The sequence below is a fragment of the Bos taurus genome, chromosome 3, assembly GCF_002263795.3.
Source record: "Bos taurus isolate L1 Dominette 01449 registration number 42190680 breed Hereford chromosome 3, ARS-UCD2.0, whole genome shotgun sequence".
NCBI classification, from domain to species: domain Eukaryota; kingdom Metazoa; phylum Chordata; class Mammalia; order Artiodactyla; family Bovidae; genus Bos; species Bos taurus.
The window spans coordinates 107,924,265-107,934,199 of NC_037330.1; the positions used below are offsets into that span (position 1 = coordinate 107,924,265).

Here is a 9,935-nt window from a genome sequence, read left to right on the forward strand (position 1 = left end):
CTCAGACGGGGTCCTGCAGGAGTTAAATGGCCTGGGGAGGGACTCCCACGTGTTTGAGCAAAGCCAGTACTCCTTCTCTACAGGCAAACGACCTGCCCCAACTTCTCTCAGGGAGGAGCAAGGGCAAGAACATCTGTGCCACCAGAAAGCCCTGGCATCTCCTCTCCAGGGCTGGGTCACCAAGGGAACCCCACACTCCTCAGGGAGTGGTTGCCTCTGCCTATGGAAGACTCCAGGGCCGTGCACTCATGACCTGGGGAAGAGAAGCAGCCATGCTCAGACATCCCCCTGTCGAGCCTTCAGCACAGCGTCCCCCGCTTCCCCAGAGTCAGGATGGTGAAGGCAGCTCTGGGTTCCAGAGCCAAAGCCCCTGACTATCTGTGTCCCAGCGAAGATCCTTTGTCCTTTAAAACAACTCCTCTTAAAAATACTAATAAAAACAGCTCTTCCTGTTTCCTCCGTAGATGCGGTTCTTTTCCCATCTTAGGAGAAACCACATGAGGTTTATCTTACTCTTCGTGGAGACAAAGCTTGAAGGCACAATTGCTTGCCCGGCGAGAAAGTTGTGTCCCTAGCGAGGGTATGTGTATGACTCCCTCCTGCCGGGGAAGCTGTCGAAGCCCAGGTCTGTGAGAGGCCTTGGCTCCAGCCGACAGAATCTTGGGTGCCCAGAGAGGGGTTCCCAGGCCCCCAAGTTGGCTGTCTCTGGCAGGTTTGGGCCTCGGGATGACTTTTTCGATGCTGCAGGTTCCTGGAGACACCCAGAGCTCTGCCCCACTCAGTCTCGGGAGAGAGTTGTCCCTCCAAGTACAGAGGCCATCATGGTTTTCACAGGCTTAGCCTCTCACAGCTTGTTTATTTTTCCCCTTACACCTTCGGTCCAGCCTAGTAAGCAATTAGCCCTGCAGTTGGCACCCGTGTCCTAGCCATCCCATTTCCCAAATCGGCAGGCCAGGGAGCCTCCCCAGGCTTTTTACAAGGGAGGTTAGAAACTTTACCTGCCGGTTGGGTGGCAGCACAACCAGGAGCCCCTGGCCACCCCAGCTCAGCCTCTCATCTCCAACTTTGAAGGAATCGCACGCTCCCTCCCTGTTCCTTCCTTCCTGGATTCGGCCCAGCCTCAAGGCCCTGAAATGGAAGCCAACGTAGCTCAGAGCTCCCTGCCGCCTGAGTGCAGCAGGTTTGGAGGTTGGAAAGGGCGTCCGGGAAGAGGGGGGCCCTTCCCTGGCCTCTGCCTGCAGCTGACACCAATTGAGTGATTGATTTCCTAATTGTCTGCTTAATCCGGTCCAAGGGGTGGATTTATTATTTAAGCAAGTCAACTCCAAAACATCCAAACAATGCAGTCCCCCAAGATCCAACAGCAGCTGAGGAGCAGAACAAAAAGAGGGGAAAAAGTGGGAAAGGGGACGGAAGAAAATCTTCCATTTGGCTGCAGTTTTGCTTAATGAGACACCAGCTTGGGACAGCTACCCGCTGACCCACCCCTTGGTCGCAGAAGGCCCTAGGGGGCTCCTTCCCCTGGTCTCCAGCCTGGGTTGATGGTAGGAAACACAACATATCTGACATTATAAGAAGGAAACCATAGGACCTACGGGGCAATATTTTTCCCTGGAGTCTTACTCCCCAGGTAGAATAGAGTTTAGAAATGGCAGGCAGCTGTGAGCTTGACCTTGGTTTTTCCAGCCCATATATATGGGGGTCTACCTGCTCACTCCTGAGAGCTCCAAACTTCCTTTTGTTCAAGAGAGCCAGATGTCCCTAGCATTGACCTCCCAAGCTTTCCCCAGTGGATTTGGGATTTTCTCATCCCATCTCCCTCCTCTTCTCACTGGAACAAAATTCTTTTCATAGATCAGACAACCACTGATTCTGGTAGTTAAAAGAGTGCCTCCCTCTCCCCGCAGGAACCTATGGGTGTTGGTGTGTGAAGGTGTACGTGTGCTCCTGTGCCTGTAAATCCATAGCTGCTCCCAGAGATAGGAGCGGGGAAAGGAAGTCCATGCTACACTGCTGCTGCTTTGAGCTGGGAGAATATTTGCAGGGTGGGGGTTGGCTAACGTGCAAAGAAGAAAGGTGGCTATTGTGGTTGCCTGGGATCATCAAGGCAGATTTGGAAGGTGCCCGCCCCTGAATTTCAAGGATGCCTGTATTCCCCACTACCACTTGCCCCAGGAGTTTGCACTGGCTTCTATGTCGCATAGCTTAGAACCTGTGCCATCATCTTTTGACCCCAGGACTCCACTAGGGGTCCACAGGACTAGCTGACCCCCAGCTGCAACTGCCCGCTGAGGGCTCTTTAGAATCAATTCTCCTCCAAAGAGGCTCTGGGCCAACATGGGGGAGGGTCAAGCCTCCCGTGACATCTCCAGGCCCAGGCTTTTGCCAGCAGGGCTTGAGCTCCAGAAAGGAGACCCACCTGAGCAGGGAGAGGAGAAAGAGGAAGTTAGTTACCTGGCCTGGAGGCTCCCCCTAGGCTTAGCAAAGGGGATTCATCCGGGTTTTCTGGCTTAGTGAGCATAGTGACCAGAGGAGCCATGGATCGTGTCCCTGCAGAGCATATGGGAAGGCCCTGGAGTTAGTATTTGCCCTCCTTCAAGGCTCCCCTTGCCACTTGGGAGGCCTCCGTGTGGGAGGACTGCCCTCTATTGGCCCCTGAGCTGGGACGTGGCGGCATCACCAGGGCCACCTCACGGCTGAGCATACCCCAAAATCAGCATTAAGTTGGCTACACGCTGAGGGGTGCCAGGTAGAGCAGAGGCAACCTTAGCCTTCAAAGGAAGTGATCTGGCTTTACACACACACAGACTTGCCCGTGACCCTTCCTTCTCCATCTACCACCCAGCCTGTGCCCCAGCCATCCTCAGAAATTCTCCATCACGGCTGCCTCCTCTGCTTCTGCCCCACTCACACCCATCACCACCACTCCTCCTCTCAACCAGCTAAAACCCCAATGCACATTCTGCTAGCTCGCTCACTCACGCACATGCTGATACTCGCAGGCACACCCGTACCACCGTCTGGCTGTCCGATGCCAGCTTCAAGGCCTTTAGCATCGAGCTCTCCAGAGTCGCTGGGTACCTGCGCCTGTGCTTATTTGATTTAACACACGCAGCCTCCTTTCCATCCCTTGGCAGGGTCCCCTCCTCTCAGGATTTTCAAACACTCACCCTACAAGCTGCTTTCCAGACACATCCCTGCCCATCATTGTTCCCAACTCCTCCCAGATCTCGCCTGCTCCCTTCAGATAATTAAAGTTAGGCTGTGTGTTTGTATGTATGTGTGATCTTATTTTTTAAACACACACCCCCACACATACATATGCGTGTATATATACAAACACACACAGCAATTAGATCTATCCGTTCCTGCCGTCGTCCCTCTTGTGCTAAACACATGTCCCCCATCGCCACGCCATGAACCCAGCATCTCGTAGTCATGGGCTCTTGATCTTTCTCTTTCTCTCTCTCTTTCACACACACACACAGATACACACTGGCACTTTCACACACCCACCCCCAGCTCCTTGGTGTTTCTCCAGGGGCACGACCTACCTCCCACCCACCTCCAGGACATCTGAATGGACTCCGCTCAGAAGAGCCAAGTACCAGGAGGACTCTGCTTCAGCGCTACCCGCCCCCACGCACACACCCCCAGTGGACATGTCTCTGGCTGAGCCTGACCAGGGTGGGTCTGGGTATTATTAGGCTGCAGAGACAGCACGGAGGCATATGGTCTCGTACACAAGAAATAATGTTCATGTTAAATCAGACCTCATGCATAATGCATGGTGCCTGATCTCACATTATTTTGGGTGTTCGTCAAAATCAGTGTTCTTTCTTGTGAGGGCTCCTGGAAAGAAGGGGAAAAGGCGTTTGCTGATTGCACCCGCAGCCTGGACCAGGGAGCCGAACGTGCCCGGAGAGCCTCCCTCTGGCCCCACTTCACCCACCAGTGGGTCTCATCCCTCTGTCCCCCTCTGTCTTTCCACATGAAAGGAGGGGCTGACTCGGGTTTGGAGCAGGCGTAAAGCCCCGTGTTATTTTTATTTCTTTTCTCTCGGCTCTCTTGTCCCCGGAGGGTTCTGGGGACTAGCAGTGCCTCGTCGTTCACACACCCGATTCATTTGCCGTTTTATGAACTCCCCTTTGATTCATCGCCTCCCTAAGTCAATGATTCACTCCTGATGGCTTTTCAGAAATCCTTCTTCAAAGGCTCCAGATTATTCAGCTCTGAGCAGGAGCAGACCTGGACCCTGTGCTGCAGCTGCCCTCCCTGCTTAGGGTGGGAAGTTGTCACTATTCTCCGCCTCTCCCAGGGGCTGGGCAGCCCGGGGAGGAGGGAGTGCCCCCTCCACGCAGAAGCTGCTAGAGTTGACCCCTGCAGCTCATGGACAGACCTGGCCTTCTGGCAAAGCCCCCTCCTGCCACTGTAGGTCACCTGCCTTTCCCCAGTGTCATCCAAGTCCCCGGGGATGCTCTCCAGGTCTCAGGAGAGGCTGAGAGTGGAATGGTGAAGCGTAGGGGGCTGTGGGACCAGACGGATCTGGGTACAGATCCTGGCTCCCCTTCTTATCAGCTGTGTGACTTTAGGCCAGCTCCTTATCCTTTCTGTGCCTCAGTTTCCTGATATGGTGGTAATGACAGTCCCTACCTCACAGAGTTATTTCGAGGATTAAGGAGCATGATGTACACAGAGTGCTTAGCCTAAGTAGGTGATGGATGAGTGAAAGCTGTTGTAATGTGGAGCCTGGGCAGCACATCATACAAAAACAAGTGAGCGAGGAGGACAACCAAAATGTAAATAAACTTTTACCACCATCCCACTCGGTCTAAGGCACCCTGACATAATACTTACCCAAGCACTGACTTTGTGCTTTGTTTTCATTATCTCACATTAACTATTCCTATTTTGCAGATGAGAAAAGTGTTGCCCAGAGAGTTTGAATGACCTATCCAAGGCAGCAAGACTAGTTGGTTGTAAAGCCTAGAAGAAAACCCATGTAATCTGATGGTCAGATAACATGAACAACAATGATAGGTGTATGTCATTTTTAGACACCCTGCTGAGGTGAACAGCACTGTCCAGTGCTTGGGGGGTGTGCCCAAAGCAGAGGGAGTTCCAGAACTCAGGACTGAACCAGGGAGAGAAGTGGGGACCGTGGGTTTTTGGAGTTAATTGGCTAGGATCTGTCACCTTCTTCACCACTGTGCAACCAGGCAAATCTCATAAGGCTCAGGAAAGTTGGATGAGTCACCTAGAATCCGCAAGAAAGTCAGGAAACCTTCTTGTGTGTCCATTCAGAGGACTGTGCACTGAGAAGTGACCTACATATGGTGGCTAAGAATGTGGGCCGTGGCATCTGTCCAGACTTCCATCCTGGCCTCACCAACTGCTACCCATGGGACCTTGGGCAAGCTAGTTTCCTCACGTGTCAAAAGATGATGATGACAGGACCTGCCCGGTAGGACTGTTGTGAGACCTAGAGGAGAGATGATACACATCAACGCTTAGAATGAGAGCCCGGCACAGTGTAAGTGCTCATTAAATGTTAGCTATAAAATCAATTTCATATGTACAATGTATATTATCGTGTTATTGCTGGGGCTGAAGCAGTGCAGAAAAATAATGCCTAGTGCTCCTTCTCCCCCTTTCCCGGAATTATTTTTCTTCATTCTCAAAACCATCCTGGGAAGAAAAGTTCAACCTTTCCACTTCCCAACCATAGAAGAGGAAACGCAGGCCCAAAGAGGTTGAGGCACTTGTCCAAAATGGCCCAGAAAATCAGTGGCAGGTGCAGTCTCCTAGTTTGTTCCCCCGCTTCTGATTCTTTGTGGCAACCCCATGGCCCTGGTGATGTGCTCTGAGCCCCTTCTTTAGTAGCACTGTGCTGGGTTCCGGGGAGAGAGCACCCAGAGGGTCAGGGAAGGCCCCATAGACACTGGTACCACTAAGCTAGGTCATGAAGAATGAGTTGGGAGTTGTCTCTGGGGCTTCTAACTCAGGGCCTGATCCCTAAGAGGTAAAACGACTCAGCCCCAGTGCCCTCAGACTCCACTAGTTCTGCCTTCCTGAAACTTCAAGCCTCTTCCTGCCATGCTCAGAACACTTCCGCATACATGATCCCAACACAGAAGGGTCAAGGCTGCTAGACTCTGGGAAGCCACCTTTCAGGATACTTACACGACTACAGATTCCTTTAGGTCCCAACTCCTGCTTCTACTGCAGCCCTACCCAGAGACTGACCCACGCATCCCAGCCTCAAAGGCAGGGGCCAGGTAGCTGGCTCCAGACTTCACTCCACTGTTTATCTTTAGGATGACCCAAACTGGGTCATTTGTCATCTCTGAACCTCAGTACATAAAATGAATCATTCCCTTGCCTATCCACCCATCCATCCTGCATCCATCCATTCATCCACCTGCCAGCCACCCGTGCACCCAGGCAACCATCCATTCATCTACCTATACTCCACTCATCCATGCAACCCTTGATCACCTCTTCAGCCACCCACCTATCCACTTACCCAACCACTCCCCATCCATCCTCTCAACCAATCATCCAGTTTAACAGGTCCCATGTTGAGAAGTTGGAGAAGGAAATGGCAACCCACTCCAGTGTTCTTGCCTGGAGAATCCCATGGACGGAGAAGCCTGGTAGGCTGCAGTCGATGGGGTCGCACAGAGTCGGACACGACTGAAGCGACTTAGCAGCAGCATGTTGAGAAGTAGGAACATGGAGGTAAATAAGACCAGTCCCCCTGTTCTTAAAATGCTCCTAGCTAGCCTCTTCCCTTCCCCTACCTCTCAGCCATATAGAGTAGGCATGTGAGAGCCCAAGTGAGATCACCAACTGGGAGGAAACAATGAAGTCTATTGTTACATCCATGGATCTTGTGTGTCAGAGCACTGGCAACCTCCTTGCCCTACTCATTTCTTCAGGGCCTTACAGAAGATGGAGTCGGCATGGCCTCTGCATGGCCCTAGGACTCCCCTTAGCTCCAAATTCTCATTCCAGGGACGCCAGGTACTGACCTGAACTAGAGGAATTTCAAAGCAAGTGAGGGAGAGGAAGGAGCTTGTGAATATAACTTCTGCCAAGGCTGAAGATCACCACTGGGTCTGTTTTACTACCAGAAACAGCAGCAGCATCTCAGCACCAAAAAGGTCTGGGGAATGTTCTAGACCCAGGCCTGTCCCCACCAAGCTGTGTGATCTTGAGTAAGTCCCCTGCCGTTCTCTGGATCTCAGTGCAGTTGGGGTGGGGGTGGGGGTGTGTCCTGGGTCCTCCCCACTTTGAGGTGACCCCTCTCCATCCTCTCTTCCCTTCCGGCCTGGGTGGGCCTGCCATTCTGACAATGGAGCCTGTCTGAGCAGCCCACACACGAGGAGGAGTATGAAATGACGTGGTTGGTGTCCACAGCCCTGAGTCCTCTGGCTATTCAACCCCGCCCTCTCCTGACACAAACAACCCTCAGTCACCTCCCCCTCCCACCCCCCAGAATCCGGGCACAGCTGGGGCTTGCTATGCCCTGGTCACCCCATGAATCACCCCTCTATGGTCCCCGGGGGAGTGGTCCAGGGAGCATCCTACGCCCCAAGCGGGGTGAGGGCCAGAACTAAGGCCCTCAAGCAGGCAGTGTCCACAGGAACAATGGGGGCCTGTGGCTGGCAGCCGGAATGTGGCCATTGTCCTGCCCTGGCCCCCAACCCCAAGGCCTCAGGTCCCCAGGCCGGGCAGGCTGGCGTGGGTCGGTGCGTCAAGCGCTCGTGTGCCAGGGCCAGGACACACAGCCTGCCGCTTCCCCTCTCTGGGCAGGCGGACGGGTGGGCCACCAGGCCAGAGCCCACCTCCGCACCCCAGCTCACAAAGGGTCACATGCGCAGGGTGAGGAGAAGCAAGACCGGACCCAGGGAGGCCAAGCCAGCCTCGGACCCACTCATCCCTGGGGTACTTGGAGCAGACTCAGAGAAGGTGCCTCACGGCTCCAAGACCCAAGCTATACATCACAGTGGGGAGGGGGACCACATTAGAATAATGCAGGATTAGAGAGGGGTTGCTATAGCGACGTATTAGGGCAATACATCCAGGGAGCCCGGCCCCTTGGTGATGTATGACTCTGCTCAGCCGAGGGGAGCAGCGGGAGGGGGCCTGTCCCGCCCCTCCGAGGGGCGAGCGGACGCCAAACGTGCTCTGCATTGGAGGAGAACACCTGCCTCGGACTCCAAAAAAAGGCTCCTGAGAATCATGTCAAGACCAAGACAGACACCCTGCACCCCAGCCTCCAACAACCCCCACTGGGGTCTGCGCTGAGCTCGGCTCCCAGTCCAGATCCCAGCTCCAGCCTCTGCCTCAGTCCCGGCCTCCAACCCTGCCCTCCAGGCCCTCTCCTTTCTGCTTCAGTGCTGAGAACCATTCCCATACTGTGTCCCCAGCATCCAGTGGGGTCAGCAGAACTATATGGGAGTGGGATGGAGGAGGCAAAGAAGAAAACAGAGTGGGGAGAGGTAAGAAACACCCCTCAATCAAATCACTCAAAGCTGTTCATTTGAGAGGTTGAGGTTGAGGGTGCCCATCCTGGTCCCTCCTCACCCACAGGCCTCCCCATGCCAGTATCTGGGTGCCCTACCCCCACCTCATCCCAGATCTTGGAATTTAACTTCCCTCTACATACCCCTCAGGGCCACCAAGGGGCTATTGCTGTAGACTAGCCCTAGAGTCAGACTTGGATGAGGCTCCCAACGAAGGAGAACATGTTAAAACATCTTCATGTAATGTTTGTAATAAATTGCATGACAAAGTCAGACCATGGACTCCCTTTCCAAGTTCTGCAGCATGTCATTTGTACTGGCTTCCCCCGTCTCAGAGGCCCCCTGTTCTCAACCCCCTGGGGACTTCGAGTTTCTCTTCAGATAACCTGCTTGGCTGTATCTGCCTTAGTGAGGAAGAAGAGGCAGGATGGATAACCCCCTTCAAGAATCATAGGTGTGAGAGACAGATAAATTAGGAGGCTGGAATTAGCATATGAAAGACTGTCTATATAACATAGATAATCTACAAGGACCTACTGTGTAGCACAAGGAACTATACTCAATACTCTATAATAACCTACGAGGAAAAAGAATATGAAGAAGAACAGATGTAACAATATGTGTAACTAAATCACTTTGCTGTCCACATGAAACTAACACAGCATTGTAAATCTACTATATTCCGATATAAAAAATTTTTTTTTCATTTTTGTAACATTTATTTATTTGGCTGCATGAAGTCTTGGTTGTGGCGCACAGGCTTCTCTCCAGCTGCTGTGTGCAGGCTTAATTGCCTCACAGCATGTGGGATCCCAATTCCCTGACCAGGGATAGAACCAGCAACCCCCCACACACACACTGAAAGGTGGAGTCTCAACCCCTGGACCACCAGGGAAGTCCCTTAAAATTTTTTTATAAAAAAGAAAATGCTTAGGACCTTTCCCTAGCTTCTCAAAAAAAAAAAAAAAAAAAAAAATTTGTTAAGTGTGCGTATATCCCTATCTACCTCTCTATATATCTTGACTTTCCATCTGTGTAAACATGTCTGTGTGTAACTCATTGTGTGGGTGTGTGTGTGTGTGCACATGCACACGCCTTGCCTCCTGACTGGTAATTTTTGGTTAATTCAATTGATTACAATAATTACACAATCCCCCAAAAGTCTTCATTTTTCCTTGTGAAAGTAACACTCTGGCCCAGTGCCAGAGGGTGGGGGAGTGTGGCTCCAGCCCCAGCTGGAAAGTGCTGACCTAGACTTCCCCCACTCTCACTAGAGGAGGGCAGAGGTCACAGGACAAGGCAGGGTAGAGGCCTTGCCCTCTACATGCATGCACATGCACCCCCTGTGCCCAGGAACACATGTGGGTAAATATACACACACACATACACTTTGGCCCTACCCTG

General features: G+C 52.6%; 1 long non-coding RNA gene across 1 annotated transcript; it reads left to right on the top strand.

Moving 5' to 3' along the window:
• The first annotated feature begins 5,011 nt into the window (after positions 1 to 5,011).
• Positions 5,012 to 9,237, top strand: LOC132344941 (uncharacterized). The gene is made up of 2 exons (XR_009494029.1): positions 5,012 to 7,220; positions 8,128 to 9,237. It is a non-coding gene; the product is annotated as an uncharacterized lncRNA (long non-coding RNA).
• The last annotated feature ends 698 nt before the right edge of the window (positions 9,238 to 9,935 follow it).